Source organism: Papio anubis, chromosome 12 (genome assembly GCF_008728515.1).
Source record: "Papio anubis isolate 15944 chromosome 12, Panubis1.0, whole genome shotgun sequence".
In the NCBI taxonomy this organism is placed as follows: Eukaryota; Metazoa; Chordata; class Mammalia; order Primates; family Cercopithecidae; genus Papio; species Papio anubis.
In genome coordinates this window covers 118619106-118634120 of record NC_044987.1, presented here as the reverse complement: position 1 = coordinate 118634120, position 15015 = coordinate 118619106, and the positions used below count along the sequence as shown (strand labels likewise).

Below are 15015 nucleotides of genomic sequence, written 5' to 3'. Positions count from 1 at the left end.
AGAAAGTTTAAATGGCACAAAAGTAATTCTGCACATTCTAGGCAAGGAGAGCAAATAACACCCACGAGGCGCCACTCCCCTCTCATGCGCCGGCAGACACAGCTAATTGATGACAGAGTTCTTTCCTCCAGCGTCTAGACTCTCCCTCCCAAATCATCCTCAGCCCAGCAACCCTGGCCAACACCCAGCAACCAGGTTTGCACATGAGACAGACCCTTCTCTGCCATCCCTGGGCCAGATGCTGCCCCTCAGCATCAGTGTCTGCAGATGGTCCCCAGCCTCCCGTGGGTGTGGAGCTGGTGCTGTTCCTATTAGCTGTGTGGGTTATCCATGCTCTGGCCTCCCCCTGGGCTGAGCGTCCCTCTGCTCTCCCAGCCAGCTGGACTCGCCAGTGGGGTTGCATAGAGCTGCCTTTCTCAAGCTCTGTGCCCGGGAATCCTGCAGATTCATACTCTGCAGACTTGGAGCTAGCCTCAGATCCTGCCTCTCAAACCATCTCCACAGGCAATGCCGCTGTTGCTGGTTGGAGAACCACATTGGGAACAACAAGGGTTCAGACAACGCTGAAATAACAAAACAGGGGTGAAGAGAATGGAAGAAGACACCATAGAATGGAACCAAGGCTTGCATTTTGATTTGATGAGATGTTTTTCCATCTGTGCTAAAGAACCAGAATCTAGAGAAAGCTGCAGGGCCATGCTCCTTCCCCTTTTCAGAAATGCACTGGGCTTTTCTCCTTCCCTGTACTTCCAGACTCCAGTTGCTACAGGGGAGAGAAGAACAGTGGGTGAGGTTTGTTCCCCTGAAAACAGTCACTCCCTTTGGATGGCCTGGGGAGGGCTGGGCCGGCTCAGGGCGAGGCTTCCATCTCCCACTCTGGGCAGGAATCAGCCTTCTCCTGTGGCTATCCAGGCTCCTTATCCTGAGGACCCGTTCCCTTTTCCAATGTGGGAAGTGTGACCTGGGGGGTGTGTGCACCTCTGGGACTCTGGCAATCTGTTGCAAATCCATTGTTCCAGTTACTCTGGTTGCATAACAAAAGACCCCAAACTTAGTAGCATAAACCACCCTTTGTTATGCTCACAGATTCTGTGGCTCAGGAATTGGGAGCACACCAGGGGAGGCTCCCTCTCATGCCTAGCAGTTGACACTGGCTCTTGGCTGAGACCTCAGCTGGGGCTGTTGGCTAGAACACCTACATGTGGCCCCTTCATGGGACTTGGGCTTCCTCACAACATGGTGGCTAAATTTGAAGGGTGAGAATTAAGAGGTGGGCGTGGGGAGTGAGAGTGGGAGAGGGAGACAGATTGAGATGGAAGCTGCATCATTTTTGATGACTTGAAAGTCATAGCTCCACTTCTGCCACAGTCTATTCAAGACAGTCACAAAATCCTGCCCAGGTTTATGGAGAGAGGAAATAGACCCCGCCTTTTGATGGGGAGTGGCAGGGTTCTGGAAGAGCACATGGGCCTGGATATATTGTTCTGGTCATTTTTGGAAAATACAATACAGGCACCCCTCTGGACTCCATCATTTACATTCTTACTGCATGCAAAATATACTTTTCCTTTTATCTACATTGCACTTCCCCAATCTCTCATCCCGTCACAGCATCAGGCTCAAAGTCCAGGAAAGCATCCTCTCCATCAGCTCCAGGTGAATGATGGTCTTCAGTTGTGGTTTCTTGCCCATCTCACCCAAATACAGTGGTGAGCCAGGTGGAGGAGAGCCACCATAGACACTCCAATTCAGAATGTATAAATATGATGAGCGTACAGAAGTAATTGGTCCATAGCAATTCTGAAATCCAGCTGGGCAAGAGTTACCAGTTCCCTGTTTGGGGCTCAGTCCTACTACCTGAGAGTGAGTCGCTGTGGCTTTTGGCTGTGTCCTCCAGGCCCTTGCTCCACCCTCTGAATTAGCCTCCCTTTTCCCTAAAACGTAGCCTGTGTTTGCAATTGAGTCGTTTCTCAGCCTGCTTCCTGACGTAGAAGTTTGGGGGATCCAAAGATCTCTTTGCATTTTGTGCTGTGTCTTAGTCCAAGCTGATACACTTCTTTAAAAAAACAACTTTGTGGTTTTTAAGGCATCAATTTATAATCCATTCTGCTAGACAAGAGCTTGAGCCACACACCTCTTCAAGATAAACTCTTCTCTACTTTGGGCTTCCTGTGAGAATGCTGTGGGAAATTGCTCTTAAGATTTATGAAGAGCTTTTTATTTCATGGAGAGGACCTGTGAGGCATGCACTTAAGGTCCTTAGAGGGACTTTTGTTGGCTAAACAGTACACTGTGGCACCAATTTAGGTCTTTCTGAGAGCTTAACAAAGGCTCTTATAATTTCAGTGTGAATTTGATCTTTGCTGTGAAGCCTTTTCTTAATCTGGGGATTTTGAAGAAGTTAGGAATAAGAAACAGTTTGATTTTCAAACTCAGCAAGTCTTGGCTTCTTGACTTCTTGACATTCCTTCTTTGGCTTGTCTCTGTCCCTCACTTTCATCACAAGCAGCAAGATGTCAGCCAGCACTGTCAACCCTTTGCCTAGGGTGTTGGCTTCTGGTACAATGGATGGATTCCTCTATAGACCAATTCTTCCACTGATAACAAGTGTGAACTTTGGACAAAAATTAAAACTACCCAAGGATTCTGAAAAGTAAACAAGAGCAGGAAAGTTGTTGAAGGGAGTCAGAACTTGGTGTGGTGATGGTCTGGAAGTGAGTTCTTCATTGTTTATGACTTTGCCTCTGGAGTGGGATGTAGTCTCAGAACAATGTGGCAAGGGACAAGTGATAATGATACTAAAAGAAACCCCACCATCTTTCTGGCTGGAGGAACCAGGGAAATTAGCCCAGGCAGTCACAGCTGTCACTGGAGAGTGAAGGGGAGAGCTCAGAAGGGAGACAGATGAGGGGTCTCCTAATTCTGCATATGCCCACCACACACATCTCAGGCTGACCCAGAACTATGCATTCATAGGACAGTCTCAATGGCACTGCTGCAAAGGTTTAAATAATTGAACTAAAAATTCAACAGCTTACACAGATGGTAAGGCAGAGCTTACAATGTGAGTCTAACCAGCTTAACTGCTGCTAAAACAAAATGGTCAAACACTGAAAACGGCTAAAGCCCAGTGGCAACACAGCATGTATTTACAACGCCTAGGGTATAACTCAAAATTACTTGACATACAAAGAACCAATAAAATGTGACCCATTACCAATAAATGCCAACCTCTAATGACCCATACGTTGGAATTAACAGACAAGGAGTTTACAAGAACTACTGTAATTTTGCTCAATGAGGTGAAGAAAAATATATTGAAAATGAATGAAAAACTTATGTCTCAGCAGAAAAATAAGCAATATAAAAATAACCCAAAAGAAAACATTTTAACTGCAATATGAAATAATTTTTAAAAAAGAAAAATTCAAATAGTCAAAAGAAGACAGGAAAGGGGAAATGGAAGAATAATGACTACAGGGGACAAATTGATAAAACGTTATAATATGGTAGACCTAAACCCAACCATATCAATAATTACATTAAATACTAACAACATGAATATTCTAATTGAAAGGAAGTGGTTATCTGAATAAAAGACTGAATCAGATGCCAAAAGAGATGCACTTTAAATGTAAAAATACAGGTTGAAAGTAACTGGATGGAAAGTTATACCATGTGACTGGGCACAGTGACTCACGCCTGTAATCCTAGCACTTTGGGAGGCCAAGGTAGGTGGACCACTTGAGGTCAGAAGTTTGAGACCAGCCTTGACAACATGAAGAAACCCTGTCTCTACTAAAAATACAAAAATTAGCCGGGTATAGAGACACACATCTGTAATCCCAGCTACTTGGGAGGCTGAGGCAGGATAATCACTTGAACCCAGGAGGCAGAGGTTGCAGTGAGCCAAGATCACGCCACTGCACTCCAGCCTGGGGGACAGAGCAAGACTCTGTCTCAAAAAAAATTTTTTTTTAAAGTTATACCATGCAAGTAATAAGCATAATAAAGTCAAAGTGGCTGTATTAATATTAGATAAAATAAACTTTGAGACAAACTGTAATCTTTGAGATAAAAAAAGCACATATTTTAATAAGGAAAAAGACAATTCATCAGGAAGTCATAGCAATTTTAGTAGAACTTCACAAATGCACGAGCAAAGATGAAAAGTACTAAAGGGAGAAACAAATAACTTTACAATCACAGTGGAGTATTCAACTCTCTCTCTCTCATCAATTGATAGAACAACTAGATTAAAAAGTCAGTAAATATATAAAGGATTTGAAAAACAGTAATAACCATCTCAACATATGACTTGATATTTATAGAAACTGCTTTTGGATATTATGAAATAAAGATTCTTTTGAAGTACACATGGTTCACCCATCAAGATAGGTCAGATGCTGGTTTATATAGCAAATCTCAGTAAATTTAAAGGTATTGAAATCCTGAATGATATCAAGAACATACCAAAGTATGTAGGATGTAGCTAAAGTATTGCTTAAAGAGAAACTTATTTTTAAATACTTATATTTGAAAATAAGAAAGATCTAAAATCAATAACCTCAGATCCCACCATACAAAGCTAAAAAAGGAAGAGATAAATAAGCCCAAGGTAAGCAAAGGGAAGGAAATAATAAAGATAAGAGAAGACATCAATGAACTACAAAGCAGAGAGACAATGGAGAAAACTGACAAAGCTAAAAGCTGGTTCGTTGTAAAGATCAACAAAATTGATCAAGAGAAAAAAAGCGAGGAGAAAAAAGAGAGAGAACACAAATCACAAATGGCAAGAATGAAGAGGGGCCATTATTATAGATCCTACAGGTATTAAAAAGGAAAAGGCAATATAACAGTATTATGAATGACATTAGGTCAAAAAATGTGTGACCTTGATACTATAAAAAATTCCTCAAAAAATTTAATTTACCAAAACAGACACAAGAAGAAACAGAAAATCCGAAGAGCTCTGTATCTATTTTTAAAAATTGAATCCATTATCAAAAATCGTCTACATTAGTTTGTAACAAATTGCCACCAACATGGTGGCTTCAAACAACACACATTTATTATCTTACACTTCTGGACATCAGAAGTTGAAAATCAAGGAGTTGGTAGGGCTATACATTTCTTCTGAAGACTTCAGGGAAAAATCTCTCTTTCAGCTTTTAGAGGCCACCTATATTCCTAAGCTGGGGCCCCTTCCTCACATCACTCTGACTTCCTGCTTCTGTCCTCATATCTATTACTACTAACTGTATTCCCTCTGCCTTCCTCTTATGAAGGCCCTTTCGATTACGTTACGCACACTTGATTAATCCAGGATGATCTTCCCATCTCAAGATTCTTAGTTTAATCACATCCGCAAAGTCCCTTTTGCTGTGGGAGGTCACATTAATCTGCTTACCACAGTGGCATAAAGTAATCATTTTTTTTCTAATGTTCATTGATTCTGTGGGTTAGGAGTTCTGACAGGGCACAGTGTGGGCAGCTCAGTCTTAGACCATGATATCTGGGATCTTGGTTGGAGGCTGACATCAGCTGATTTCAGCTGAGTGAGTGCACTCACTTATGTATCTGGCAGTTGATGTGGGCTCTTGGCTGAGATTCAGCTGGAGCCATTGGCTGGAACACCTGCACACAGCCTCCCCATGTGGCCTGGGCTTCCTTATGAGATGGCAGCTGGGTGCCACAGGTGAAGCTTCTGACAGAGAGAACCAGGAGGAAGCTGCATCACTGTTTGCGACCTAGCCTTGGAAGTCAGGCAGTATTTCATCTGCACATTGAATTTGTCAAGCTGTCACAAAATCCCACCCAGTGTCAAGGGAGGGGAAAATAGACTCTACCTCTTAATGAGGAGTGGAAGAGCATGGTGGGAACAGAAATACGGCTGTGTTCGTGTTTGGAAAATCCAATTTGCCGGAGCTGTTTAACGATTGAGATTGGGAATCGCAGTTCTTTGATGAGTATTTCCTGTGTTCCAGGACTTAAGTTAAGTTCCAGGGATTCCTAAGTTCCAGGGATTGAGTTAAGTAGGAAATCACCCCATGAGATAGGGCCATCCTGTAGCGACCAGCATCAGGCATCTGCCCAGCATCTGCTTCCCTCCTCTCCTCTACTGCTCTGATTTGGGGTCTTGCCACTGATATGAGATGATGTGGCACGCAGGTACGTTCTCAGTTGCATGGCTGGACCTGAGTGTGATCCTGTCCCTTAGCCAGTCCCTGGTGTAGGAATGCAGGCCTAAGTCAGTTCAATGACTGGCCATGGATTGGTGCAGGCCAGTGGGATGCAAGAGACAGGATCCTAGAGGATCTTCCCTCTGGACATTGCCCTGCACAGGTGTGAGGTGTGGTGAGCTGTGGCCACAGTGGAGCAGGGCAGAGGCAGGATGCTTCTGCTGCAGATGTAGTACTCTGAACCACACTGATCCTGCTGCCTGTCTGGCCCCAGCGTGCCACTTACAGAAGTCAGCACGTTTCCTGATTGTTCAAGCTAGTTTGAAACAGGCTTGGTGTTACTTGGAGCTGTAGGGATAGTTGTTGATGTACAGTCTTTCCTCATTTTGCAGCGGAAGAGATCAGACTCAAAGAGGAGAGCACACTACTCTCAAGCTTCCGAGTGCAGAAGGATCCCCGTCAGATCTTGCTGAAATGTGGATTCTGACTCAGTAGGTCTGGGGTGGGGCCTGGGGGGCCTGCGTGTCTAGCAAGCTCCTGGTGATGTGGGTGCTGCTAGCCCAGGGGCCTCACCTTGATTAGTAAGAGGGTCAGGATGTGCCCAAGACCATCCCACCCCAAGTCACAGAATCAGACTGTAATCAAAGGCCTGCTTGACTCCCAAGCCACAGCCTTGGCATGGCCCAGAGCTGACGCTTCCTTCTCTATCCACATTAGAAAGGATGATCTGCCGGGGGCGGTGGCTCAAGCCTGTAATCCCAGCACTTTGGGAGGCCGAGACGGGCGGATCACGAGGTCAGGAGATCGAGACCATCCTGGCTAACACGGTGAAACCCCGTCTCTACTAAAAAATACAAAAAACTAGCCGGGCGAAGTGGCGGGCGCCTGTGGTCCCAGCTACTCGGGAGGCTGAGGCAGGAGAATGGCGTGAACCCGGGAGGCGGAGCTTGCAGTGAGCTGAGATCCGGCCACCGCACTCCAGCCTGGGCGACAGAGCGAGACTCTGTCTCAAAAAAAAAAAAAAAAAAAAAAGAAAGGATGATCTGAGGACCGAGCCACATTCTGCTGGGTCTACTGGGAATGGGACCCAGGATGCCTGCTTCCTGTGTTGCAGGAGCCCTGGTGACAACTTAAACCCACATGAAACTACTTGCCCCTCAAACTCCTCACACCTCGATTCCTTGTGCACTGGGTCCAAGCTTGCTGGGAAGTCAGGCTGTGTATCCTTCCGCCGGATTGTCAAGTAAGAACAGCATTTCCCAGAATTCCCTTCTCATATAAATCACTGCGGGGAGGCCAGACACTGGCTCAAGCCTGTAATCCCAGCACTTTGGGAGGCTGAGGTGAGTGGATCACTTGAGGTCAGGAATTCAAGACCAGCCTGGCCAACATGGTGAAACCCTGTCTCTACTAAAAATACAAAAATTAGCTGGGAGTGGTGGTGCATGCCTGTAATCCCAGCTACTTGGGAGGCTGAGGTGAGAACTGCTTGAACCCGGGAGGTGGAGATTGCAGTGAGCCAAGATCACGCCACTGCCCTCCAGCCTGGGTGACAGAGCAAGACTCTGTCTCAAAAAAAAAAAAAAAAAAAAGAAAAATCACTGTGGGGAGGGCGCTTTGTAAAAATGCAGATTTCCATGCAGAAGTGTCAGGGCAAGAGAACCTCTGTCTATCACAAGCATCTTGGGAAATTCTTATGATCAGACAAGTTTGGGGAACTCCAAGCATTGGGGATGTAGAGACATCACTTATTCTGGCCTAGGATGGTTCTGTGTTATAGTATGGGTGATGGGTGGTACTATTGTTTCCATATTACAGAATAGGAAACTGAGTCACAGAGTGCTTTTTTTCCCCCACAAATACATCCTGGCTTCCAAGGCTGGTAAGGGGGCTGGAACTGGAACGCAGGTCTCGGGACTGACCTGGCTTCACTGCGAGTCTGCCAGAGCAATGAAAAAGGACGAGCAGCATTCCCAAGGGTCTGGCATGGTCCTGGGTGCAAACACCCCGTTCATGTAACACGGGCCCGAGGTCAGCAGTAAAGGACCAGTATTGGTTTTGGCCCACTCCAGCCTCTGCATGGATGGATTAAACGCCTGCATCCCTGCTTTTCTCTAAACTCTGTTGTCTCAAAGGAGAGGCGGGGGTGCCCCAGAGGGATTCTCTCCCTGCATGGAATCTATGGGCTGATCATCGAGAATGTGGGACTAGATATGTCCCAGACCTCAGAAGTTTCCATTCTTCCCCAGGAATGGTCACGGGAGTCCTGCATGCATGTCTGGCTTTGTCAATCATAAAGAATAAATAATAAGGTGGTGAGACCCGTCAGCTCACAAGCTCTGTGTCGGCTGGCTTCCTCGCCCCAGAAAATACATGGATGGGTTGGTCTTGTCCCCACGCACTGCTAGGGGAGGAACCTCAGGGCCACCAGCCACCTCTCCAATGTGCAGGATGGCAGCACGGTTTGCATATAAGTAATGTCCCTGGGGCAGAGGTGGCTCTCACTGCTACAGATTAGCCCTTACTTCATCCTGGTTGCAGAGACCTTTGTCCCTGGTAGGACTGAGTTGTCTGAGAGAGGTGTGTGCACATATGTGAACGTGTATGTGCACGTGTGCCTGTGTGCATTCATGTGTGTGCATGTGTGTGCTTGTGCATTGTGTGTGTATGTGTGTTTGTATATCTGAAGGTGTAGCTTCTGAAGGGTTGTTGGGAAAGTCAGGAAGAGGAGCTGAGAAGGTCCCCACATCTGGTTAGGAGATTCCAGGGAGGGGACATTTGTGCCTCAAGCGGGTGGCTGCAGTAGAGGCCCTCCTGGGTCATATGAAACAGACTCTAATTCTGTGACTGTTGGTAACACAGGTGGGCTCTTGGGTGCAGACATAGCCTGGGGGTGGGGGGCCTTGTGTTGGTTACTTGTATGTGTCAACTTGCTTAGTCCTCGGTACCCAGTGTTTGGTCAAACATGGTTCTACAGGCTGCTGTGAAGGTATTTTTCAGATGAGATTAACATGTAAATCAGTAGATTTTGAGTGAAGTAGATGACCCTCCACAGCTTAAGTGGGCCTCATCTGATCAGCAGAGGGTCTTAAGAGAAATAGACGGAGGTCCCTCAGCTAGGAAAGAATTCTGCGAGATGGCCTTCAGCCTCAAGCCGCAGCGTCAACTCTTCCCTGGGCCTTCCCTGGCTATCTTGAATCTCTCTCTCTACACACACACACACATATGCACACATGCACACGCACACACGCGTGTGCGCACATGTGCACACACACATGTGCACAAGCGCACACGCACTCACACACACACACCCTCTTGGTTCTGTTTCTCTGGAGAACCCTGACTAATATGCAGTCCCCTGCAGGGTCTCCCGGGGCAGCCAACCCTTCTGGCATTGCTGAGGTCACCCTCCTGTGGACCCAGTCGAGAGCTGACCGTGGAACTGGCTCCTGGGTCCCAGGCTGACAGGGACAGAGGACCCCGTGGGCACATGGACCAGAGGGTGGGTACAAACCTGGCCCAAGGCCAACCGAAGAAGCATTCTTGCCGAGTCCAGTAGCAAGTGAAGTCTGGGGGCAGAGAGGAAGGTTGAAACCACACACATGCAAAGGGATTTGGTCCACGGATTGCCAGCAGGCATCCCTGCCTCTGGACTTACCTGTGGAGCCTTCAGTCAGGGCAGCTGCTGGTGAGAAGGACCCCCCTCCCCTGCCCCCGCAAGGCCTCTGTGACTTTGGAATGGCCTTATCCTGGTTTGTTGAGAGGAATTTTAATGTGTGCCTTTGAGTTTTTACTGATGGCTATGTCACATGGGGCCACATCTGGATATAGGGAGCAGGAAGCCACACCCCAGTGGTGACAACACAGTAGCTGTTGTCTACCCACAGCTAGCAGTTCAGGGCTGGTGTGGCAGCTCCACCATGCCACCACTGGCCCAGGTTCCTTCTACCTCTCCACTCCACCATCCTTGGCATATGACTTTAGTCCTCATGGTTGCAAAATGGCTGCTGTGCTCTAGGCATTGCTTCAGCTTTCCTTGCAGGAAGGAAAACATGGAAGGAATAAGGAGCAGTGCTAGATGAGGGCTGCCTACCCTTTCCCTGTAAGCCTCACTATTTCTACATTCTGCTGGCGAAAGCTGAGCCTCAGCGCCACCCCTTACTGCAAGGGAGGCTGGGAAATAGAATGTTCTAGATGGTCACAATGCCACCCTGAACAGTGGCTGTGTTCTGTTGGTAGAGAGAGGAACCTTGGGTAGGCAATTAGTAATGTCTGCCTCAGTTTCTCATGTAGATTTTACTAGGTAATGAGGAAGGAGTGATATTGACCATGATGCAGAAAATATCTTCAAAACCCCCTTTTAAATGGTTCCCTTTCCCTCAAAGCTGCTCACCGTAGAGCAACTTTCCCTCCCACACTCTCCCTCACTGCTCCCCAGCGCCGCAGGCTCCACTTCCTGGCTTAGTTCTCTGCTTCTTCCTTCTTCTTTTCTTTCCCACCTCTGCATCATCCTCCTGAGTCCAGAGACCCTGGACCCAGACTGACCTGTTCCAGTCCTGGCTCTGCATCTACTGGTCACACGAAGGCTTTACTGGCCCTCGCTGGCCTCATCTGGACAATGATACTCAGAGGAGGAAATGAGACCCCATGTGTGAGGGTTCAGGGTCTGGTACATGGGGAGCACACCACACATACGGTGTCTGTAACTATTGTCATGGCTGGGGTCGTTGCAAGGGGACAGGCTGCCTGGGATGGGGCTTGCAGACGTAGCTGGTCGGCCCTCTGTTGGGCAGACCTGTGGTGGCCAGAGATGGGGCCTGGGAGGCTGGACCATGGTTGGGGGAGGCCATCTGGGTGGTGGAGGCAGAGAACAGGTGTGTGGACTTCTTCCCAGAGCCACCAGAGGGTCGTTATCTGCAAAGCTGCCCCCCTTCCGGTATGCCTGGGAAATAGGTTCTCCATACTGCTGGCTGAGCTGCCACAGTCAAGAAGGTTATAGACTTGACTTTTATTTAATGTGTTTCTTTCTTTCTTCGAAAAAAAAAAGATAAGAAATATCCTACAAAACCAATAAACCAATTTGATCTCTCCTTCCTTCTTTCCTTCCATTCATCCTCCCTCCCTTTCTCCCTTCCATCTTCCCTCTTTTCTTCCTTTCATCCATCCATCATAATTCCATTAATCCCTCCTTCCAATCATCCATTCATTCATCTTTCTCTTCTTCCCTCCTTCTATCTATCTATCCATCCATCACCATCCATCTGTCTCTTCATCCATCCATCCCTCCGTCCACCCATCCACCCATTTCTTCTTCCTTCCATCCATTCATCCATCTATCCATTGCTCCTTCCACCCTTCCGTCTATCTATCCATCCATCACCATCCATCTATCTTTCCTACCATCCATCCAGCCATCCATTTCTTCTTCCATCCATCCATCTATCTATCCAATCATCCATCCATTTCTTCCTTCCATCCATCCATTCATCCATCCATGCATGCATGCATGCATGCATCCATCCATCCATCCATCCATCCATCCATCCATTGATCCTTCCGTCCTTCCATCTGCCCTTTTCTACCCTCATTTTTTCATTTGGTTCCTGACAACCCAGCTCTTTGCTGAGCTGTGAGCACTGCAACCTTGGGCTGTATGCAGCTAGCCTTGGGTTGAGAACACGAGCACTGTGCTCCATAGCAGAAATGCCCTTGGTGTTATGTGAAGGCTCCATACCCTGTCATGAGCTGGGCCTGGCCTGGCAGCTGTCCTTTGGGGAGTAGGCCCCACCTATTCTGTTGCTGGCATCAGGAGGATCTCCTGGAGCCGGCATCCTATTCCCCCAGAAGCAAGGTTGCGTGCATGGCCCCACCTGGCTGTGTTTGGAAGGCTGATGGGGGCCTCCCAGGGACACTTTCCCCCAAAATAATCCACAGTGACACTAGTTCCATACCAACCACTACCTCATTTCCTGACAAATTGTCCAGCCCCAAACAAAAGTCGTCTTATCTAGTTCCATCTCGGAGCAGCCTGTCAACTCCAGGCATCAGCAGATCTTTCAGGAAATCACCTATTGTGGCTAAAATTTGCCCTCCAAGGCGTGTGCAGAGCCGCAGGAAGCAACAGCCAGGATGCCTGGAGACTTGGTACACAAAACAGGCCTTTGCCCTGCCGGGCTGAGGAGGCTCAACCCACAGGCACTCGCGAGGGGCTTCTTTCCAGGAGGAAGTTGCAAATGAGCAGCTTTTCCAGCTCAAGTTTTCATCTCAAGCTCTGACCTCTGCAGTAATCCTGTTGGAGCCCAAGGGGAAGTCCACCACCTGACTCCCAGCGTGCCAGGAGGCCCGCAGGGCTAGGGGAGCCCCCAGGACTAATTTGCCTTGATGGCATCCCAACCATTCCAGCGAAGGCTGACCCTGGAAGCCCCGAGGCTTGAAATCGCCTGCAGGGCAAGCTGGCGTCTGGGTCTGGGGAGCTAAGAAGAGGTGGGGCAGGCCACTGTGGACCACCCGTCCTGGTCCTTGCCGCAGAACCAAGCCCTTCCGAAGCTGCTCTGAGAGCAGAGATGCGGTGGGGACTTGCCACTTTCCATGGATGAGAGGTGGGTGGGCCTGCTGCCAGTGTCCCAGTGTCCTCACCTGCCCATCCGCCCGCAGCAGGACTAAGTGTGTCTGCCCTGAATCTTGGAGAGAAAGAAAATAAATAAATAAGACAAAAAAGGATCCCATCAGATGCCAAAAATGAAGATAACATGGGAGGAAGTTTATTTTGATGAGGAAATCCCTAAATGCTGTTGAAACTATGCTTGGAATGGCTAATTAGCGCTTGGGGGGCTTTGAAGGAAGTGCTATCTCACAGGGCGGCCACCCCCGCCAGGTTTCCCTGGCGCTTGTCGCTTATCTGCAGGAAACGGCTCGAGCTTCTGAATCCGCAGCAGCGCCCAGGGCTGGCCCATGACTCATGCCCGGGCAGCTGGATGAGCCTCCGTGGTGGAGACACAGCAGCAGCTCAGGGGACAGCCATCCCCGGGCAGTGGACCCGGCCCTGTGGCTGGCTTGGGCAGACACAGGCTCCCAGGGCAGCAGGAAGAGAAAGTTCTGGTAGGTTCGCCTCGGCACACCTGCTGCACCCCAACACACCCACTGGATCTGCTGTGACTCAGGCTCCAAGCATGCAGGATTCATTCAGTGAAGGGGACAGGAGCCTCGAGGAAGTGAAGGCCAGATGGTGCCCCCAGGGCCCCGGTGACACTTGGCCGTGGCCTGAGCATAAGCGCGTGGCTGGTCGGAGCTTCCAGATGCTCCGTCCGCCTTGGAAACAGACGTTTTCCTGCAGGGCCCGTGGCAGAGCCCTGGACACAGGAAGAAAGGGCTATTTTTAGAGGCAAGGCTTCAGAGGTAGGGCTCAGCTGACCCCATCTCATCCTGCCCTCTGACTCCCACAGGAAGAGTCATCGGAAACGCCTGACTTGGAGGCATGCAGAATTCTGCCTAATTCTGCCTCTATTAGCATGCAGGGTTGGGGGTAGTTGGGCCGGGGTGGGGGGGATGCAGAAACTCAACCAACCCTGAACCGGGCCAGCCTGGAGCGGAGACCACACAATCCATATGGTAATAACCTGGGATCGGCTGTGCATTTGCCCAGACTTCAGGGCACTGCCTTCACTGCCATCGATGGATACACAGCATGGTCCGTTGTATCGGGAGCTTTGTGCTGGGCCAGGACCATCACATGACAGACCCTGTCCTTTCCAAGAGCCACAAAGCCGAGTTTGGGCTAGGGACAGTCCACCTCTCAATGTCTATAGTGACACACGGGGCTCAGAGGTATGGCCCAAGCCTCTCAGAGCCCAACAAATGGGTAACAGAGCTTGCCCAGCCCCTGTCCTCCCGGGCTCCACTGCAGCCCCAGTGCTGCCTAGTCCCCTAGGGGCCCAACAGAACCTTCTGGAAAGGTGTGGCCAGCATTGGCTCCCGCACCTGAGTTCATGCTGGCTGCTGTATAACGCTGCATTTTTGGCTGTAGTTCTTCCAAAAAAGACGCAGACCCATATTCTCCCTACTTTCTAGGCTCCCACACGTGTCACACCCTCAGTCCACTCCCACACCTGGGAAGTCAGGGGCAAAAGACATGGGCTGAGATGGGGGTGAAAACCACCAGGGTTGGGGGAAGATAAGGAAGAACTTTCTTCACTTCCCCACCTTCTGGTTCTAAGTTTAGAATTTTCACTTTTCACTCACAATGATTGTCCTTTTGCTAATGGAGGATCCTCTCTGGATCCAGCAGAAGTCCTGCCTCCCCACCCAAATTTCCTCTGTAAAAGAGAACTCTCTTCACCCGTGGAGGGGCCTTGCTTTATCATGTTCTTCCATTTTGAACTAGGAGCTGCTTTCTTCATGACTCTATCTCTTGGGGCACTGAGGAGCTGTTTGGCCGTTTCCGCAGGGCACAGAGAACAAGGGAAGGTTTTGCGAAACTGCAGATGATGCTCCGTGGCAGGCTAAGGAGGGGGGAGTCCCTCTAGACCTAAGCTGGGGTGCCTTCTATTTTTAAAAATAATAGAGATGGCGGGGGGTCTCATTATGTTGCCCAGGCTGGTCTTAAACTCCTGGTCTCAAGTGATCCTCCTGCCTCTGAAAGTGCTGGGATTAGAGGCACGAGCCACTGCATTCGGCCATCAGCTGGGGTGCCTTCTGCTGCCTGAGTGTTGCTGTGTCCCAGATGGCCACGTGAGCTGCAAGGAGGCTTTGTGGTGTCGTGTGAGCCTTTGCATACCTGAGCAGGCTCCGTGCAGCCACGGTGCTTCTCAGGCACGGCTGGCATGGCTGGCACGGC

General features: G+C 49.1%; 1 long non-coding RNA gene across 1 annotated transcript; it reads right to left on the bottom strand.

Annotated features, from left to right (window-relative positions):
• Positions 1–607: 607 nt before the first annotated feature.
• On the bottom strand, positions 608–11237 carry LOC108582142. The gene is made up of 2 exons (XR_001895337.3): positions 9841–11237; positions 608–763 (listed from the first exon to the last, which is right to left on the bottom strand). It is a non-coding gene; the product is annotated as an uncharacterized LOC108582142 (long non-coding RNA).
• Between the last annotated feature and the right edge of the window lie 3778 nt (positions 11238–15015).